We start from the raw sequence: 20,222 nt of genomic DNA on the forward strand, positions 1-20,222 counted from the left end.
AGGCGGGAAGATGTGGGCTGCAAGCCTGAGTGGGATGTGCAGTGCGGAAGAGGGGCCAGGGAGCTTCCGGAGACCCAGGGAGCTTCACAGAGGTGGTGGACGCAGAGAGCTCCCTTCGGTGTAGCAGGTGCCCTTGCCTGCTTGTCCGCTGATGCAAGGTCAGGGAAGACAGCAAGGGGGTCATGGGAAACAGCAGCCGGGAGTGACTCTAGATGTCAGCATCACTGGTTATCAGTGAAATTCAACTCAAAACCACAGTGAGATACCAACCCACATCTACCAGGATGACGTTTTCAAAAGGGAAAATGACAAGTATTGCGGAGGATTTGGAGAAGGTGGAACCCTCGTATCTTTTTTTTGTGAATGTCAAACGCCCCAGTGTGAAAGGCAGTGGAGCAGCATGGAACGGTTTAGCAGCTCCTGAAAACATATACCACGGATATGTCATCTGAAGAAGCAACTCCATTCCTGGGCGTAAATCCCCAAAATTGAAAAGGGATTCAAATGCACGCTTGTACATCTTCAAAGCAGCATTAATCAGAAACCCCCAAAATTTGAAACAGCCAAGAGTCTGTCAACAGGTAAATAGGAAAGCAGTATCTGGCATGCCCAACCACTGGACTGTTATTCAGCCATAAGAAGCAATAAGCTCTCATGTGTATCACAGATGGATGGAACTTGAAACACTGTGCTAAGAGGTGCAAGCCAGACACAGAAGAATAGATGCGGTAGGGTCCCACTTGTAAGAAATAGCTAGAATCAGCAAACGCATAAAAACAGGCAGTAGGTCAGAAGCTGCTAGGGGCTGGAGTGAGGGGCACATGGGGAGTTACTGACTAATGATTACACAGTTTATGTTTGCGTTCCTAAATAGTTTTGCAAATAGATAGTGGGGGTAGATGTACAACATTGCAGATTTACCTAATGCTACTGAATTGTACACTTGAAAATTATAAAAATGACAAATGCAATATTACATAAAATACCCAAACTGACAGTTTTCCCCAGATTCCGAAACTGAAAGCTATCTCAAAATGTCGTGAACTTTTCCACTGATGTAGCTAAAACAATGTAATCTTTCCATAAACACGTACATATTCAACACATTCCTATTAGGATTGAGATTTCCAGGACCTAACTACTCAATTTTACATAGAATAATAAACTTATATCAAGACTGAAAATTATTGGTCTGTTAAAGATTAACAGATGAGAAATGATTAAATTTCCTGGGAAGAACAGTCTTATGGTCACAATCAAGTTAGGAAAAATATTTTTCTCGTCTGGGAAGTAAACAAAGGCGAGAGACGCAAGCGTCCCTGCAAATGAGCACAAAGGGGCTGAACGCTGGGAAGCACGAAGGCAAAGGCTTCGAGGTGCGCGCCAGCCCCCGGCCTGGAGCAGCAGAGCGGGTCATCCGCTCGGACGACAGAAGGACAGTGAGGGGGAGGCGGGGTGGGGGGGGGGCTCGGAGGGCCGCGGGGAAGATAATTTCCCGAACTCAATTAATTCTCCTCCTGGAAGGGGCTCCCCCGGCTTTAAACGCTTTTCTTTCTACCTTAAATCAGGTTTGAGGGTTCAGCTGTACTCTGCACTTCCACGTACTCAGAGCCCGGGGCTGAACCTGAGGCTGGAATCCCTGCGTGGGCCCCAAAGGTCGTGGGATATGGGCACGGAAGCAGCCTCCGAAGTCTGCACGGGGACACCAGGGTGTCGGCTGAGAGCAGCTGTGCGAGGGCGGGGCGCGGCGCGCCCAGGGACGAGAGCGCACGTGTGGAGCGCCTGGAACGGGCTCCAGGTCGTGCAGGGGGCACAGCGGGGCGGTACCAGAACCCGAGCGGCCAGAGGGGCGCCCCTCCCTGAAGAGCCGGGTCGGACCGTGGACGCCAAAGGGAGGCCTCACCGACGGTAGCAGGGCGCCCTCGGGTTCCTTTTCCATCGGACCATCAATCCCGGAATCTGACGAAAGCGCCGGGTCCCACTGCTCCCCTTTTCCCGAGGGACCCTGGATCGTTCCTGTCCTCCGCGAGCCGACTGGCTTCGGGGCAGCAGAGCCTCTGAGATCCGCGGCCGCGGATGATGGGGGACAGGGCGGGCTGGGTGCCGCGGGGAGGGAGGAGGACGCGCTGGGCACGGCGTCCCCTGGGTTCCGGAAGCGGCGGCACCTCGACCGGGCCTCCATTCCCGCGCCGGGGGCTGAATCCCTAGCCGCGGTCACCGAGTCCGCGCTGCCCTCCACCGGCGAGTCTCCGAGCCACGCCTCTCTCCCCGGCTCCCAGGGGCGCCCCACGCCGGGACCCATGGGGCCCCGAGCGCCAGCTCCCCTCCCACCACAGACCGGCCCACCCGGCCCACCGCCCGCGGACACCCCAGGGCTCGGTGCCGCCGGAGGGTCCCCGTGTGCGGCAGGGCTGCCGGCCTGTGTCCCGGGGCTGGAGTGCCCCGGCGCCGACACCTTACCGCACACCTGCGGGACAGCCTCTGGACTCCGGCATCCTGGCAAATGGGCGCCCCGCGGAGAAGGCTGGGAACTACGTTACCCATAATGCAAAGGGCAGAGGTAGAGTCCAATAGACACCCACGACAGGGCGATTGGGCGTTCGGACGAGAGGGGCGGGAGGGACTCACCGCGCCAGAGGCTGTGGTCATGGAGGCTCTGCGCCCTGCCGCGGAACGAGTCCGAGATGAACGCGGCGTCGGGCTCGATGTGACGACGGCTGGGAGGCGATCGGGGAGGGGTCGTCCTACCGCATAGCGGCCGGTCTGAGCGTCAGCGGCGACGGGTAGCGCGCGTGCCCGGGTCTCGTCACGTGCAGTCGGTACTTGGGACCCCGCCGCGCCCACAGATTCCGTCGGCGGCGTCCGGCTGAGGGACCGGCTCTGGTGAGGCTCCTCCTCCGGGCCCTCGGCGCCCTTACCCCGTTTACCCTGCCCAGACCCTAAGGCCCCGAGTGCGGGGCGCCTGCTCACGTGTATCCAGCCCGGATCCCAGTGTCCAGAGCAGCGGGGCGGCAAGGGGTGGGCCCCCCGTATCTGAAAGGCGTTGAGACAAGGAGCGGAAGTGTTGCAGGCAGAAGGACAGTTTGGGAAGTCAGAGGAGCGACCGGCCCGAAGCAACTGCCTCTGGAATAGCAAGGCGAGGCTATTAAGGTTTTAACTTCATTCTCAGGACATCGGGAGTCACCGAGGGTTGTGAAAAGAAGGGGTGCATGACCTGAGTTAGGCTTCTCAAAGTTTTCCAGAAGTTGCTCATAGTTTGGTCAGACTGGAAAGGGGGTGAAAGCACTGAAGCGAAGGGAGGTTGAGTCCTTGTCCGGGGCCACACAGCTGTAAGACTCAGCAGACGACTGAGGTTCAGAAATTATTCTGCCATCCCAGGTCACCTGGCTCCAGGGCTGGTCAGCGAGGCCTGAGCCTATGAAGCCCGTTCATGTTCCGTCCCTCTAATGACCTCCGTCTTTCCACAGATTCCCATGAGTACAGCGACACTTGTGGACTGTACACAGGTGAGTGGTGGATATTGACCAGGCCCTCAGTGGGCCTGGCCCCACCCTTTCTCTCTGAGATTGTGTTTAGGGACTCTCTGACTGTCACTCTTGCAGTCCATGGGCCTGGAGTCTGTAGAAACCTAAACCCAGGGTTGGAAATCCAGGCTGGAGTGTATATGATTCCTATTGCTGGCAACCAATACATTTAAGTGTAAGATTGTTCCAGACATAGAAAACAGAATGTGTTATTTGTAGGAGGCAGGGCTGAGATTTTTCAGGGAATTCCAGTATCTATACCAGGTGTGACTGTGGGTCATATAAAGAGGAGGCTTCTGGTCATCATGACATTAGTATTAGCAGCCCAGCAAGGGAAAGGGGTGGACTGGGACTGGGTCTCATGCCTGAGCACCTGGGAGGGGTGGTTGGCATCCCCAACACAGCCGAGGGAGAGAAGTGACTCTGGGGAAGTTGTGGGAAAGCGGATGGTCTGGCAGGTGTCCAAGGCTTCCCTGGAAAGCATGAGGGGAATGTGGAAGCCCAGGGATAATTGAGACAAGATGACACTGAAGCCCAGACTGTTGCTTATTCACATCTGGGGGTCACCAGGATTTTGTCGTGACTTCTGAGGTGTGTTGGGTGTTCCAGTCAGGCTGGTACATTAGCACAGGCACAAGTCAGCATCTGGGCGAGTCCCTGGGCCTGAGGTGGAGGAGCACTGGGGCCGGTCTTTGAATGGTGATCAGATGGAGACAGGAAGACACTGGTGGGGGAGAGCAGGTGCGGCACACGTGAAAGAGAGCCAAGGGGTCTCAGGTCTGCAGGCGGTTCCTGCCGGCTGGGGCAGAACTGGGCAGCGTGGCCTGCCAAGCAGGTTTCATCCCCTTGGCAGCTGGAGGCTTTGGACATCTAGGCAGTACTGGATCCTGTTTGAATCCGCCAGACATCATCTGGTTGCCGTATGCTGGGCAACATATGGGGAGACCAGGGCTGTGCCTCTGGTTTGGGCAGGAGGGCAGTGGTTGTGGGGTGAGACAGTAGCAAGGAGATGTGGTGCAGAGTGAGGAGGAGAGAGTGTGCACTTCAGGCCCTAAGCCGTGACCGGGAGGACCTCGGGTTAAAGGGCAAGCCTGCGCAGGTTGTGTCTGAGAGCGCATGAACTGGGGAGCTTACGGGGAATTTCCTGACAAGGGAGTGTGTGCCCTAAAGCCAGGCTCAGGGTGTAGATGGTGTGTCCTTGTACGCATGCCCATTGTTTTGGGACACTCGTTGGCCATGATACCCCGAGGCAGGAGCAGGTGTCTGTGGCCTCGCAGATGGTATTTCCTCTAAGGGGCAGACATTGAAAGGAAGGTGAGCAGGGGATGAAAGTCTGGATAGATTAATTTTTGGTCCTAGGAGAGAGGTTGATCATGGAATGATCTTTCCCCATCTTGGCAGGGCTGTGTGACCTTTGAGGATGTGGCCGTTTCCTTATCCTGGGAGGAGTGGGGGCTCCTTGCTGAGGCCCAGAGGTACAGTGATGTGATGATGGAGAACTTGGCACTTATGGCCTCACTGGGTAAGGTCCTCGCCTCACTCCAGCACCTGGTCTCTTTCTATTCTTTAATTCCCAAAGCAACTCTGCCCTTTCCATAGCGAGACCCTGGGCTCTGCTGTCTTCCTCACCTCCTTGCGTATGTGCTGTGGGGGCAGCGCTGAGCTGTGTTCACCACCTTAAAGAGCCCTGAGTCCTCTCACTCCAAACATGCTGGGAAGGTCCTGGGCCCCAGAAGTGTTGCTGTTAGCCTGACGCATCCCACCTGGTTTACCTTCCCCCGGGCAGAATGACTGTGTCCAGGTCTGTGACACCTTGTGTTCCAACCCGATTGAGTCGGTAATTGTAATAATGCGGATAATGTTTATGGAGTCCTAATGGATGGCACCACAGCATTAATGTTGTAGTAACTGGCCAGAAGGCACCACTTAATTTTTCCATGTGTAAAAACAGGCACAATTGGGCTGTAGAACAAAGAAGAGGTGAGGATCATCACCCTGTATTTATTAGATGTTATAGAATAAGTTTTAATCCTTGAAGGCCCTATTTTAACTTACATCATTTCATGTAAACAATTTTAATTTGAGGGTCTGTGATATTCCATGTTATTAAGTCAATTTGTGTTAAAGAGTTAATGTTAATTTAAATTTACTTTTCATCCTATTAGACCATCTGTAACCAGTATGGGTATTTTTGGGTAAAGGGTGCTGTGACATTGGGAAATTGAGAAAAGGTTATAGTTCAAACGAGGCACACCCATTCTTCTCTGATCTATATTTAGTCACTTTCCTGAGAGTGTAGGGGTGGAGAGTGTGCGGGCAGTGGGATCCGCAGGTATAATTTGAGCCTTGGTAATGATTACGTTTATGAAGTTTCGCTATTGGTGCTGTTTAGTAAATGTTAAAAGGTATTTATTCATTTATTTGTGTTTATACCTTTTTAGTGATAAATGATTGACATGTAAAAGTCTGTGCATATTTCATGGATACAACTTGATGGGCCTGGGGTAAGTATACACCCATAAAGCCATCACCAACCATCAAGGCCATAGACACATCTCTGACCTCCCGTAGTTTCTTCTCACTCCTTTATTATTATTATCACCATTACTATGTGTGTGTGTGTGTGTGTGTTTGCATGTGGTAAGGACACTTGACATTCCCTCTTAGCAAATTTCAAGTGTACAATAGTTTCCCCCACCGTTCATAGTTTGCTTTCTGTGGTTTCAGTTACCCGTGATCAACTGCAGTTTGGAAGTAGATGATCCTCTTCTGACCTACTATTAGAAGGTCAGCAGTAGCCTAACACTGCCCCATAATGCTTATGTCATTCCCCTCACTTCATCTCATCATGTAGGCATTTTATCATCTCATCATAAGAAGAAGGGTGAGTATAGTAGAGTAAGATATTGTGAGAGCGAGAGAGCACATCCATAGAACTGTTTTACAGTATATTTTTATAATTCTAATATCATATAACATTGTTATAATACATTATATTGTATTTTATTACTAATTCTCAATCCCTAGCTTAGCCTAATTTATAAATTAAACTTTATTTTGACATGTACATACAGGGAAAAGACGTAGTGTATGTAGGGTTCGTTACTATCTGTGGTTTCAGGCTTCGTATCCACTAGGAGCCTTGGAACATATCCCCTGCAGATAAGGGGGACTACTATACTTTACAGTATTGTCAGCTGTAGACACTGCTCTCTAATACATCTCAAGAACTTATTCATCTTGCTCACTGAAACTGTACTCTTCAGCTATCACTTCCACGTTTACCTAGCCTTTGCAAACACCCCTTGTCAAAGATCAGTTGACCATGTATTTGTGGGTTTATTTCTGGGCTCTCTGTTCTGCTCTGTTGGTCTATGTGCTTTTTTGCCAGTGCCATGCTGTTCTGATTACTGTAGCTTTGTAATATAATTCGAAACCAGTAGATGTGTTGCCTGAAGCTTTGTTGTTGTTCAAGAATGCCTTGGTTATTCAGTGTCTTTCATGGTTCCATGTAAATTTTAGGATCGTTTTTTCTGCTTTTGTGAAAAATCCCTTTGGAACTTTGAACATGATTGCACTGGATCTGTAGATTGCTTTGGTTTGCATTGACATTTTAATAGTAATTCTTCAAATCCATGAACAGAGAATATATTTTCATTTATTAATGTCTTTTTAAATTTCTTTCATCCACATTTTATGGTTTTCAGTGTAGAGATCTTTTACTTCCTTGGTTAAATTTATTCCTTAACAGTTTATTATTTTGATGCTGTTTTAAAAGGAATTGGTTCTTAATTTCTTTTTTGCACAGTCCATTGTTAGTGCACAGAAGAGCACCTGACTTTTGTATGTTGATTTTGTATCCTGCAACTTTACCGAATTCAATTATTTTAACAGGTTTTTAGTGTTGTCTTTAGGTTTTTCTGTATATGACATTATGTCATCCACAAACAGAGACAATTTTACTTTTTCCTTTCTGATTCAGGTACCTTTCATTTATTTTTCTTGCCTGATTCCTCTGGCGAGGACTTCCAGTACTGTGTTGACCAGAGGTGGCAAGAGTAGTTATCCTGACTTGTTCCTGATCTTAGTGAAAAACTTTCAGTTTTGGTTGTCGGCTTGTCATACTTGGGCTTTATCATGTTCAAGTATATTCCTTATATACCTAATTTGTGGTCAGCTTTATAATCATGAAAACATATTGAATTTTGTCACATGATTTTTCTGTATATACTTCGTAATCATATGATTTTACCCTGCATTCTGTTATTGTGCACCACATTTATTGACTTGCATTTGTTGAACTACCTTTTCATCCCATGGATAAATCTGTTGCACATGGTGTGTGGTCCTTTTAGTGTGCTTCTGAATTTGGTTTACGAGTCTTTCATTGAGGATTTTGCATTCTGTGTTCATCAGGGATTTGGGCCTGTAATTTTCTTTGTTGTATTTTCCTTATCTGGCCTTGGTGTGTGGGTAATGCTGACCTTGTAAAATGAATTGGATGTGTTCACCACTCCAGTTTTTTGAAGGAATGTGAGGAAGATTGACATTATATGTTTCATGGAATGCATCAGGGAAGCCATCGTATCCTGGGATTTTCTTTTTTTGGTTTCTTTTTTTTATTACTGATGCAGTGTCATTACTTGTTATTGATGTGTTCAGATTTTCTACTTCTTCATGATTAAGTTTTTGTAGGTTGTATGTTTCTAGGAATCTATCCATTTCTTCAGGGTTGTGCAATTTATTGATTTATAATTGCCCATAGTAGTCTCTTATGATCCTTGTATTGCTGTGGTATAAATGATATGTCTGCTCTTTCACTTATACTTTTATTTATTTGAGTCTTTTTAAAATTAATCTACGTGAAGGTTTGTCAATTTAATCTTTTTACAAAAAATCTCTTAATTTTAATCTGCTCTATTGTTTTTCTAGTCTATTTTATTTCCACTTTAATCTTTATTATTTCCATCCTTCTGCTAACATTGGACTTAGTTATTGAGGGTTTTTCTTTTTTGTAATTAAAGTATGACTGATATACAATCTTATGAAGGATTTACATGAACAACATTGCTGTTTCAACATTCACCCATATTATCAAGTCCTCACCTCCAAAACGCAGTTACTATCAGCGTAGTGAGGTGCTGTTGAGTCATTACGTTCTTCTCCATGCTCTACTGTCTTCCCAGTGACCTACCTATATTGTGATTGTGAATTATAGTGCTCCTTAATCCCCTTCTCCCTCCCTCCCCACCTACGCACCCACCCCATCCCTTTCCCTTTGGTAACCACCAGTCCCTTCTCAGAGTCTGTGAGTCTGCTGCTGCTTTGTTCCTTCAGTTTTGCTTTGGTTTTATACTGACATTGGATTTAGTTTGTTCTTTTTTGTTCCTTGAGTACGGAAGGTAGTTGTGTTCCTTTAAGAGCTTTCACTTTTTCTTAATGTAGATAAGTATCTGCTATAACCTTCCCTGTTAGAACCATTCTTGCTGCATTCCATAAGTTTTGGTATATTGTATTTTCATTTTCACTTGTCTCAGGACATTTTTTTAATTTCCCTTTTGGTTTCATTTTGACTCATTGGTTTTTGAAGAATGTGTTGTTTAAAGTGCATATATTTGTGAATTTCCCAATTTTTCTCATGTTATTAATTTCTACTTTCATCAAACTTTGCTCAGAAAATATACTTGATATGATGGTAGTTTTCTTAAATTTGTTAAGACTTGTTTTGTAGCATACTATATGACCTATCCTGGAGAATTCTCCCTGAACTCTTGAGTAGTGCATTGTGCTGCTGTTCCATGGAACTAACAATATGTCTGTTAGTTCCATTTGGTTTATAGTGTAGCTCAAGTCACTGTCTCCTCAGCCGTCAAGGTTAAGATGCCAAAAGATTGTATTACACAAAATTTTAGAAAGAAATGATTAATACTCTTCTACCATAGTCAGCATGATTCATCAGCATCTCTATTCTTTCAGTTTGTTGGCATGGAATAGAGAATGAAGAGACACCTTTCGAACAGAGTGTGTCTATACAAGCTTTGTCACAGGTCTGGAACCCAGTGGTAGGTCTATAGATCTGGAACACTCACCCCTGTAAGAAGTGTGTCCCAATACTGAAAGACATTTGGCTCCTCTCTAATGTACCTGGACCAAAAGCATACATGGTTGGGGCACATAAAATCTACACCAGCTTCAGAAGCATTACAGCCCAGAGTAAAGAAATGTGGAGAGGCCCTCCTTTGTAAAGAGCTGCATATTCTGTATGTCAGGAAATCCCCTCACCTGTAGGAAGGTTGAAAAGGATTTCCCATCCACACTGAGTCTTCTCCAGCACCAGGTCATTCCCAATGATGATAAGCTAAACAAAAGCACCAAGTGTGCGGGGGCCTTTCATGGTGGAAAAAGTCATTGCAAGTCATGTGAATATGGGAAAGCTTCTAGTCACAAACGCAGGTTTGTTTATCATCTGAGAGTCTCCACTAGAAAAAAGGACTTATGAATCTAGCAAATATGGGAAAGCCTTCCACTGCAAATACTCACTTGTTCAACTTCAAATAGTCCACACTGGAGAAAGACGTTATGAGTGCAGTGAATGTGGAAGTCTTTCAGGCAAAGAGCCACTCTCATTATACACTAGAGTTCACGCTGGAGAAAGGCCTTATAAGTGTGGTGAATGTGGGAAATTCTTTTATCCAATGCCCCAACCTTATTGAACACTGCAGAATTCACAGTGGAGAAAGGCCTTCTGAGTGTGAAGAATGTGGGAAAGCCTTTGGGCCAAATCCAATCTTGTGTCACACCAAAGAACTCACACTGGATAAAAGCCTTATGAGTGTACTGAATGTGGAGAATTCTTTAGACAAAGCTTCACCTTCATTCAGCACCGGAGAGTTCATACCACAGCAAGGCCTTATGTGTGTATGCAGTGTGGAAAATCCTTTAGCCAAAGAGCCACCCTCATTAGACCCAGAGAATTCACACTAGTGAAAGGCTTTATGAGTGTGGAGAATGTTGGAAAGCCTGTGGATCCAAGTGTAAGCTCAATCGACATAACAGAAGTCACACTGGAGAAAGGTCTTATGAATGTGCTGAATGTGGGAAGTCTTTTAATAAAGCTATTGCCTTGTTGAACAGCAGTGAATTCACACAAGAATAAGACCTTTTGAATGTGGCCAGTGTGGGAAATGCTTTAGCAGGAGAGCCAGCTTCACTAAACACCAAAGAATTCACACCGGAGAAAGGACTTATAAGTGTGGTGAATGTGGGAAATCCTAGTAGGAGCACCAGCCTTATTCAGCACTGCGGTATTCACACGGGAGAAAAGCCCTATGAGTGTGGCCAATGTGGGAAATCTTTTAGGCAAAAGTCTGTCTTCATTCAACATCAGATAGTTCACACTGGAGAATGGACTTATGAATGGATCAAATGTGGCAAATCCTTTAGCCAACGTTCCAGTGTTAACTTCCATGAAATTCCAAAAATTTCACACCGTGGAGAGGCCCCATGAATGCATGAAATACAGGAAATCTTTCACTCCAGTGTGTCATGTTTCAGACCAGAAAGTCCAAACTTGAGAAGAGTCTTAGATTTAAGGAAATGTCCTGTCTTCTTGTTCACTTATGACAGCTCTAAACAGCTTCTATGAGGGAGCCATCTACCTGAAGTGGAGCCTCATACTTCAAAAAACATCTGGAGCGATGAAGTTACCCATGTGTTCCAGGCATATGTGAGGCTTCCAGGAGCTGTATTGCACATTATGAACCCCACAGGGCTCTTGCCAGGCTCCTGTCAGTGCCAGTCTTGCTGGTAGAAGCTATCTCACCTCGACCACTTTGCATAGTGTGCATCAGTCACCCTGATGTGCTAAGGCAAGGCAGACATCTGTGTTCTCAACCAGTCCCTGGTGGAAATCTTGAGTAGTCTGTGTCCTAATAGTAATATCAATTTTCTTAATAAGAACGAATATAATCCAATTTGGGCCATATGTGGGCTGTGCTAGAGGCTTGCCCAGAGGGCGTTCTGCATGGAAATTGGAAATTGTTGATTTCACATAGCACTTGTATTTGATTTTTCTAGCCTCCAAGTCACCAACTGGTAACTGTGTGTCTCACATTGATCTGGGCTCATGCAGTAATAAATGTCTTCTTAAATCTACCTTTAATCTTGGGGTTGGTATTTACTGTTTTAGGTGGGTGGAAAGCATAACTGGGCTCTGTTTATATGAAGGGATGGACAGCTGTTGTGGGGGCCTCATCTTTGCACATCTGAAGGAGCTGCATGACAGCTCTCATTCCAGTTTTGGCCTAATTTGCATTGCTGCCAAAGACCTAGGATGGTTGTAATTTGTGGCCTGGATGCCTCCATATATTGTGAGACCAAAGGTCACCCTTAGGAGGTGTCACTTGTTGACGCAAGCTCTAGCGCCTTTGGGAATGTCATGAGTTTGTTATCTTGTTCCCAGAGAGTGTCACATAAAGCCCAGTACTGGAGGGGAAGGTTTTCACCAGGGCCTACAAAGGAGCCAAGTGTCCTGATGGTCATAATTCTGTAGAGTGGTATTGCCCCTCATAGTATGAGAGCCAGGTTTCAACTATAATTGGTACTGGAATCCTGGGTGTGATTATTAAAGAGTGGGAGGACTCACAGCAAATTAGATGGGATGTGCCTCTTCTAAGAGTACATCTGTAGATGTCCCCATGGCTTTGGCTGCAAGGAAACACAGGACCCTCAGAGCTGTGAACTCTTGAGTGCAGGAGTGCGGTTGAAGTCATTGTCAGAGTAATGTGATTTTCCATTCTTTCTGGGCTGTTCATTTCAAATCCATTGCTGTGAAGGCAGAGGAATATGTAGAGGAATGGAGGTCTTGTTGTCCAGCGGTGTGCTTTTGTGATACAGCCACTGTTTTTGATGTGCCAATTTGGAACAGCCTCCATTGCTTGCCATCCCCTCCACTGATTTAGGACTACCCTTACCGGGGAATAAGGAAAAATAGAGTGGAGTTCGTATTGGGTTGTTAAACCTAGTTTATAAAGAGTGGGAGATTCAGATTTTTTAATTTGAACTATTTTCCAGAAACATTATTGACATACTTATTTAAGGTGGACAATTTGAAAAATGTTGCCACACATATAAACCTTATAAAACCATCATAATCTTGATAATGAATATATCCATTATTTATACCTCACCCCTTTTATATTCTCTCTGTTCTCTCCAGTCCTAGAGGAGTCCAGTTGTTTACTTTCTTTAACAATAAATTAGTTTGCATTGTCTAGAATTTTACATGAATTGAATTACAGTGTTTTTACTTTTTTCTGCTATTTTTTATACTAATTAGAGATCATTGATTTTGCTTATATGAATAGTTCATTATTTTACTGTCGAGTAATGTTCTTCTCTATTCATATGCCACTATTGGTTTACCTGCTCAAACTTTAGGGGGAATTTGGGTTGTTTCATTTGGTTTTGTTAGAAATAAAGCTGCAGTGAATGTAGGCATACAATTCTTTATATGAATTTCTCTTCTGCCCATACTTTATAGAGTTTCTGGATGTATCAGTATTGAAGAAACTGCCCCACTGTGCTCTAACCTGCTTGTACTCATCTGTGTTCCCACCACCAGTTTATGAGAACTCCTGTTCATCCACAATCTGCCAATACCTGGTTGGTGGTTTTGTTACTCTTTTTAATTTTAGCTGTTTTAATAGGGGTGTAATAGCATCTCCGTGTGGTTTGAATTGCACTTCTGTGATGTTTCATGAAGTTTAGCTTTTTTGATGTTTTCATCTGCTACTTGTTTAGCTTGTTTAATAAAATAATCATTAATACCATTTGCTTACTTTAAAATAGACGTTGGGTGATATTTTCCCTTTCACTAATAAAGACATATGTAACAAAGCCATATGTTAAAACTTCACTTATTCTTCAGCAGTGATTTGTCATGTTTCCTAAATGGAAGTATTGTTTTTGAATTCTATAGGAATATTTTCTCATTTTCTGGTGCTATTCACAGTATAACATTCACAGAGGCTACATGCTTTTAAGCATAATCTACAATTAACTTACTGACCATCACTTTCTTAAATCCAGCCATCCAATAAAATAATCTGTGTTGTAGGGTTCGTCAATTTCTGCAGTGTATATACTCCCATCCTAGCCAATTTCAAGTTGCTCTGAACATGGATTCGGGAAGCGGTGTGCAGTGGGACACTTCTGTTCTCACCCTTCTGCTACCATAGCAACAGATAACCTCAGCAATAGAAAGAAGAGTACAACACTGTAAAGTAATTTGGAAGCGACAACCATTGAGCAGTTTTTACATCTACTTTAAACAGTAGTTTTATTGAAGTGTAATAGTCATAATAAATTCTGCCTATTTAAAATATATAATTTGTGTTTTGATACTGCTTGAACCACTGAAACCAACAGTTTCCTCTGCCTTTTTTATCATAACATAAAATTGATAGGACATATTCTACCCTTTATAATGTGCATTTTCAAATACATACACAAAAGGAGCATGTTACGAAGCCCCATGACCCCGTCCAGTCTTCTATCACTACTGGACAAATCGTGGCCATTCTTGTTACATACTCCCCATGCAGATTGCTGGATAATGTTATTTATAATCTCAACATTTGTCATTCAATGCTTAATCCCTTCAGAATGCATTTCCAAAACATAGTAACTTTTCAACCAAAATATTTGAGGAGTCATAAAAATATATTGTCAGTGCTAAGCATTCCCAAAAACATGTTTGTTTCTTTAAGGCAATCAAATCCAAAATGGATCTATAAAACTTTTGATAGATGTGTTTGGTAGGTCACACTGACATAGAAATGTCACTTCATTTAAAAATTTTTGGACCATTTATTTATTTATTGAGTTGCTTAGTCATTTGCCCATCAGAACTGGCCATGGTCTGGATTTGTTTTTTGCATCTGAAGCTGTTTAACATGCTTGGCACTCCCCCCCCACCATGTTTCCTCTACACTGGATATTAATTAATGAGATGGATGATTGAGGTCTGGTCCTGGTGGATAAGTGTGTGATAGGGACACACCTGGACACCAACCCAGTGAGATAGCATTTTCCTAGCACACTGCAAACCACCCTGGGATCAGAGGCATTTCAGTTGCCGTGTGTTGTCCATGTCTCCAGCAGAGTAGGAGAGGGTATTTTGGTGTGTGGTAGTGTCACTGCAGCAAAAACTGTGAGACTGTCCTGTGACTGACACCTCACCACAGCCTGGACACGTGTGTATGCTCCATCCAGAACAGAAAAAACTGACATGAGACACCCAAGCAACACATGCAAAACACACAGGACCTGTGCCACAGGACTATCTGTGTATCAGAACAGTTTTGGCCACACAAACACACCAATAGTGCACAGAGATTTGTGAGAAAGACATGACATAGGGATTCCCCAGGGCCTTGTGTGTCAGTCACACACACATACACACAGACTGAATATACAAACTGTCAGAGGCGAGACCATATCTGAAAACACAACTTTGACCCAGAAGTTCTGCAGCAGTCAACGCACAATGGGTAGGACCTGGTGAATAAGCATTAATTTCCCTGAAGCTCCCCCCGCCCCGACAGCTTTCAACTTAAGACCAGCTGGAGAAAGCCGAATATGCTTCCTTAACTGATCCTACAGGTTTGCCTCAGCGCTTGTTTTCTGCCTCCAGCGCTCCCTTGGTAACGGCCTCCACCAGCTCATTCCTGAGGTGCTCCATGTTTTCATAATAAATTTTCCACTCCCCTGTCTGACAAATGCAACGGATAGTGACTGACTCTTGCTGTGGCAAGCTCAGAATAAATAGCTTATAGCCATTGCTTGTTCTCATTTTTGGTCTTCATTTATTTCCATCACACTCACGCAATCACACAGTCTTCGTGTACTGGATGTGGCAATGCAGACAGCATGGCTTGGAGAGAATAATCCTCCCCATCACTCCACAGCGCCCTGGGAGAGGGAGGACCTCTAGGCAAGTCTGGCCTCTACTGGGAATCAGGGGAGGTACACAGGCCCTGGGCATTGGATGTCACTGGGTCACAGGGGAGGAAAGAAGGTGAACTTGTGTCAGGGGCCAGCCTTTCCACACCGGTGCACCTGGTCACCTGAGAGGCGCTCACAGGTTTCAAAAGAAATTTTAAAACTTACAATACAGTGTGCCCACTTCTTCCATTGGGATCATCTGAAATAACAAGTTGCAGAAAACACAACTGGGAAATTTGGGTGCGTCCCCTGGAGAGTGTCCCTTGCCTCTCCTTCCCTGGAGCCTCTGCACACCTTTGTCAGCTGTTTCCTGGACTCCAGACCTTTGTCTCCTAGGACCGGCAGCGCTCTCCAGACTGGCCAGACGCTGGACGGAAACTACATTACCCAGTGGGCACCGAGAGGGCGACATCACCCGAAAGGGGGTGTTCCGGTCTCGTTTGCAGAGGCAGGATTTCCGGCGTCGCCAGGGGAAAGCGTTTACGGCGTGGGGCGCTACCCCTCCACCCACGCGCTGAGTTCTCGGCTGCCGGTCGGTCGGAGCAGGGCAGAACCGCGAGGAGGCCCCACTGCGCCACCGCGGGTTCTGGGTGGTCGCTGAGCCCCCGGGCGCCCCCGTGGGAACCCGCTCGCGACATCTCTGATGGCGGCGCACTTGGACCGCCGCAGGGTGAGTGAACGGTCCCTGCTTCTCCCGCTCTCGGACCCCCAGCGTCGCGGTCCCGCCGCCCGGACGTGCCTGACGGCGGTTTCCTTCCACCCTTCGCCTTTCCCTCTCCCGGCCGTTTTCTCAGAGCCCCGGGATGGGTTCACCTCGGCTCCGGGTGCGGAATCCAGGTCAGGGGTCCCGTCGGGGAGGGCCCCGTTCCTGACGGCCGACGGGATGCTGTGTTGGGGGCGAAGTGTGTGGCACCAGGGCTCCCCGAACACAACGAATTGCGCTCGGGGCGGTCGGCAGGGAGGAGGTCCTGGGTTCGCAGACCTCACTGGGGTCTGGATGCACCCCTTGCCGAGGCCGCGGCAGCTCAGACGGGGCGCCCATGCCCTGCCTCCCACCCTCGGCTGTGGCTTTGGCTCAGCTGCCACTCCAGCTCCTGGTCCGTGGAAGCCTGCCGGGCTCTCGTCTCGCCCATGCCTGCTTTCTACTACCAGCAAACGCGCCCATTTCAAATCGAGGGCGGGGGCGAGGATGCACGCGTGCAGGGGCTGAGAGGACTGTCCCCCCGCACCCCAGCCCCAGGGTCCACAACTAAACCTCGGATTTCCGTTACCCGACTCCTGTTTTGATCCTTCTTTAGGGGCCAGGTGTCAGGACTGTGCCGGGGCCCACGGAGGAAAATCCCCACCCACTGCATTTTACCGCCTGTAGCGGTTTTAGGGATTATTGAGCGCAGCGGATTAAAATCTTGCCACAGTTGAGAAACTGACAAAGTGCTTCCCTGCCGTACATAGTTCTCCTCTCTTTTTTACTTTTAGGAAGGAAAACCCAGAAAGATGTATCAGACTTGTGTAAATGAGCGTGTGTCAAAGGGCGGACAGTTTTTGCTTTGATTTTATGAAGGAATATTTGTGAGTCTACATACTACATACACACATACGAATATATATATTCATTTACCGAACCAGCAACAGGGACCTTGTTTATTTATATTGCAAATAAATTTTTCTCTCTTTAAGTCTCCCTGCTTCCCTGGGCTGCTGTTTTCTTTGGTATAAAATAGGAATTTGACATTTTAAATTCAGTATAGCAATACGAATTCCTTCGTCCTAGTCTGGGGAACCGGAAAGGATGCACGGTTGATGTGTGTCAGCCGGTGTCCAGCAAGGTCTGGGAAGTGCTGGCATGGAGATGCTCCCTGGACCTGTGCTGTGATTGGAGGATCACCCCGGCGGCTGGCTGCTCCTCGGGGCTCCCTGACCTCCTTCCTGTACACACTTAAAGGCTGGCGGCAGAGAGGCAGGTGTAGCGTTTTTGAATTGCTGCTGTGCTAGGACGGCAAAGGCAGCAGGGCAGGCTGGGAGCCAAGGCCGCACAGGCATCTGACTCTCAGATCCCCAATGACAGCAGTGAGTCTGTGTTGTTTAAGACATGCAGGTATATTTGAAAAGTAAGACCATTCAGATGGTCGGTGATGACGGTGTGCAGGAGTGTGGTGTCCTTTGGGACACGAACGCACAGGAGGCCCCGGGTCACGCTCCGGCAGTCACCAAGGTCAACATTACCAGCCCTGTTCATCATCAGGCCTTGTCACATCGGTTAATATCCCAGCCCCGCGGCCCACTCGGCAGCCTTTCCCTTTGGCGTTCCTATCGTCCGGTGCCCTGTCTCCAGTTCTCACCGTGTCCTTCCTATGCATTGGTGTCCCCTCGCAGGTGCCGCTGGTCCCCACCTTCCCATCTTCTGGCAACTGTGTGCCATCTTTCCTTGGGTTGTTCAGATACCATCTCTGCTCCTTAAAAGTGAGATTGTGGGTGACTTTCTAGAGCTGCCTGAGCCCAGGTGCAGGTGATGATGGCATTAACCTCGTGCACTGTGGGAGGATTGGTGAAACTCACAGAATACACCGAATGCTCGTGGGCCTGGGACTCCAGGGTCTGCCTTGTGAACATTTTCTCTTCCTGGTGAAGTGACAGTTCTGGGGTTGCTGCAGAAACCAAGCCTTAGAGAAATGACGTGATGTCCTCCCTACGTCCACACAGCTGGGAAGTGGCAGACTCAGGAGTCTTGATTCTGTCCCTGGGTATCTTAACTGCAGAGCTGGGGATGTGCAGTCCTTTCCCCAGTGTGCGATCCCTCAGCTGGCTGGCATGCGGGCTCTAGGGCGGTAGGCCTGCTGCTCCTGCTCTCGTTGTTGGGACCATCACGGCCATCTGCCCGTCCCTCTGACGTCACAGGACACTCACCATGTGACAGTCCTCGTGCGGACACACTGCACCATCTCCGGTGGCTTCCCCAGGGGAGGTTTTCCTCTTAGCCGCAGTCACATTATGTCCAAAGTCTGTGTCCTCCCCTTCAAGCCCTGCACGGAGCTTGGCCTTGGTGATCCGGGCCTGGGCCTGGGCCTCTGCACCTTCACCAGTGACTGAGTGACAGGCTCTGATCTCATCTAACAGCAGAAGGTCAATACCACTTCCTCCGTTTGACTTTCCACGTGTCCATGACCTTCGATTATTTGGTCGTTCGCTTTTCCCTGGAGGAGTGGGGGCAGCTGCGCCCAGCCCAGAGGACCCTGTACCAGGAGGTGATGCGGGAGACGTGCTGGCTCCTGGTGTCCCTGGGTAAGGGTTCGCCTCTCGACCCTGTGCAGGACCACTGGTTCCTGGCTGTCAGGATCGGAGGAGACACCGGCCCTCCCCCGGAGCCCCTAGTTTCCTTGTCCGTTTTCCTCCTGCCTGGTCTCCCTGTGTGTGTGTGTCAGGTGTCAGTGGGATTGAGACAGTGTCCCTCTGAACACAAGGCCTCACCCCAGGGCCCAGCACGCTGCAACCTCAGACTGAATCCTTATTCCAGATGCCACAGGGGGTAAACTGGCCCTGCCTGGTCGTGTCACGTGTCCCACAGTCCTGGAGCAGGGTCGTGGGCTACGGGCCACTCTCGAGATGGTGAGTCACGCAGGCTCCACATGGTATTTATCATCGGCGCCCCGTGAACAGCAGGGTCAGGGAAAACTGCCCTTGTGTCTCGTCGTCATCATAGGATTCCTGAGGCCTGGGCCACGATTCTTGCCACGGCAGGAGTCAGAAGGCACGCGGAAATGTCGGAGCCACCGGTGGTGCCCCAAAAAGCCAGTCCTTTTACCTGCTTCTTCTGGGATGCTGATCGTCAAGAGAACATCTCGGATCACTGCGTAGGGTTCCGTGCTCCTTCCTTTTGGCCAGTTCCTCTCGTCGCGGTGGGCACGGCCTCCAGCTCACAGCCCTGGGCAGTGCTCATGAGTTTGCTGGAACTTTAATGGTGTTTTTTGTTGTTGTTTCATTGTTGTGTTTTAACAGTAACCTTCCATTTGTCAGAACTGAAAGTGACTTTTCTCATTTACCAAAGCAAAACAGGGCTCCCTTTTAGAATAAAATTTTAAGAAAAATGGGCCTTGGGGCAAGGAGAAGCCATCAGTGACGGTGGCTCACGCCATATGCTGTGCACACCCATCAGCCTGAGTTTAGTTGGGAAGGTAGGTGTCCATTCTTAGATGAATTGTGATGAGTTGTAGAAAGAAAACTAAAGGGCCTTTCGGTCAAACCGGTCATGAGTGCTTCAAAAAAGGCATCTCAGGGAAGGACATTGGAGCTGGGAACTCGAAGGCTGTGAGCCAGCGGGGAGGGGCCTTCCAGGTGGAGGAATCAGCCCCGGAAAGGCCCTGAGGTGACAGGGCCCGAAGAACGCCTGTCGCACTCTGCCTCCCTCCACTTCCTGAGCCCAGTGCTGGGCAGGTGACAGGCACAGCGCGGTGACTGTGACTGACACCTGTCTGAACAAACCCTGGGCTGTGGAGGAGAACGTGCCAGAGGAGACGTTGGTAGGCCCTGCTGCCCCCATCACCGGACTTGCCCACAGAACCCTCCCGCCTCTGCTGAGACGTATGTGGCTGCGTGGAAGAGAAAACCGACTGGAACTGGCCTCCCCCGAAGGAAATTCTCCACCTCACCTAACAAAGGCCCAAGTGGGGCCAGCGGGGTTGGCGGGCGGAGCACCGC

At 47.8% G+C, this 20,222-nt stretch overlaps 1 long non-coding RNA gene and 1 pseudogene across 1 annotated transcript; both read left to right on the forward strand.

Annotated features, from left to right (window-relative positions):
• Positions 1-20,222, forward strand: part of LOC118920340 (zinc finger protein interacting with ribonucleoprotein K-like) — a 122,058-nt pseudogene that overhangs the window by 67,011 nt on the left and 34,825 nt on the right.
• LOC118920197 (uncharacterized) lies at positions 6,036-11,678 on the forward strand. Its single transcript, XR_005027794.2, has 2 exons — positions 6,036-6,408; positions 9,501-11,678. It is a non-coding gene; the product is annotated as an uncharacterized LOC118920197 (long non-coding RNA).

The sequence above is a fragment of the Manis pentadactyla genome (assembly GCF_030020395.1).
Source record: "Manis pentadactyla isolate mManPen7 chromosome 15 unlocalized genomic scaffold, mManPen7.hap1 SUPER_15_unloc_1, whole genome shotgun sequence".
Classification (NCBI taxonomy): Eukaryota; Metazoa; Chordata; class Mammalia; order Pholidota; family Manidae; genus Manis; species Manis pentadactyla.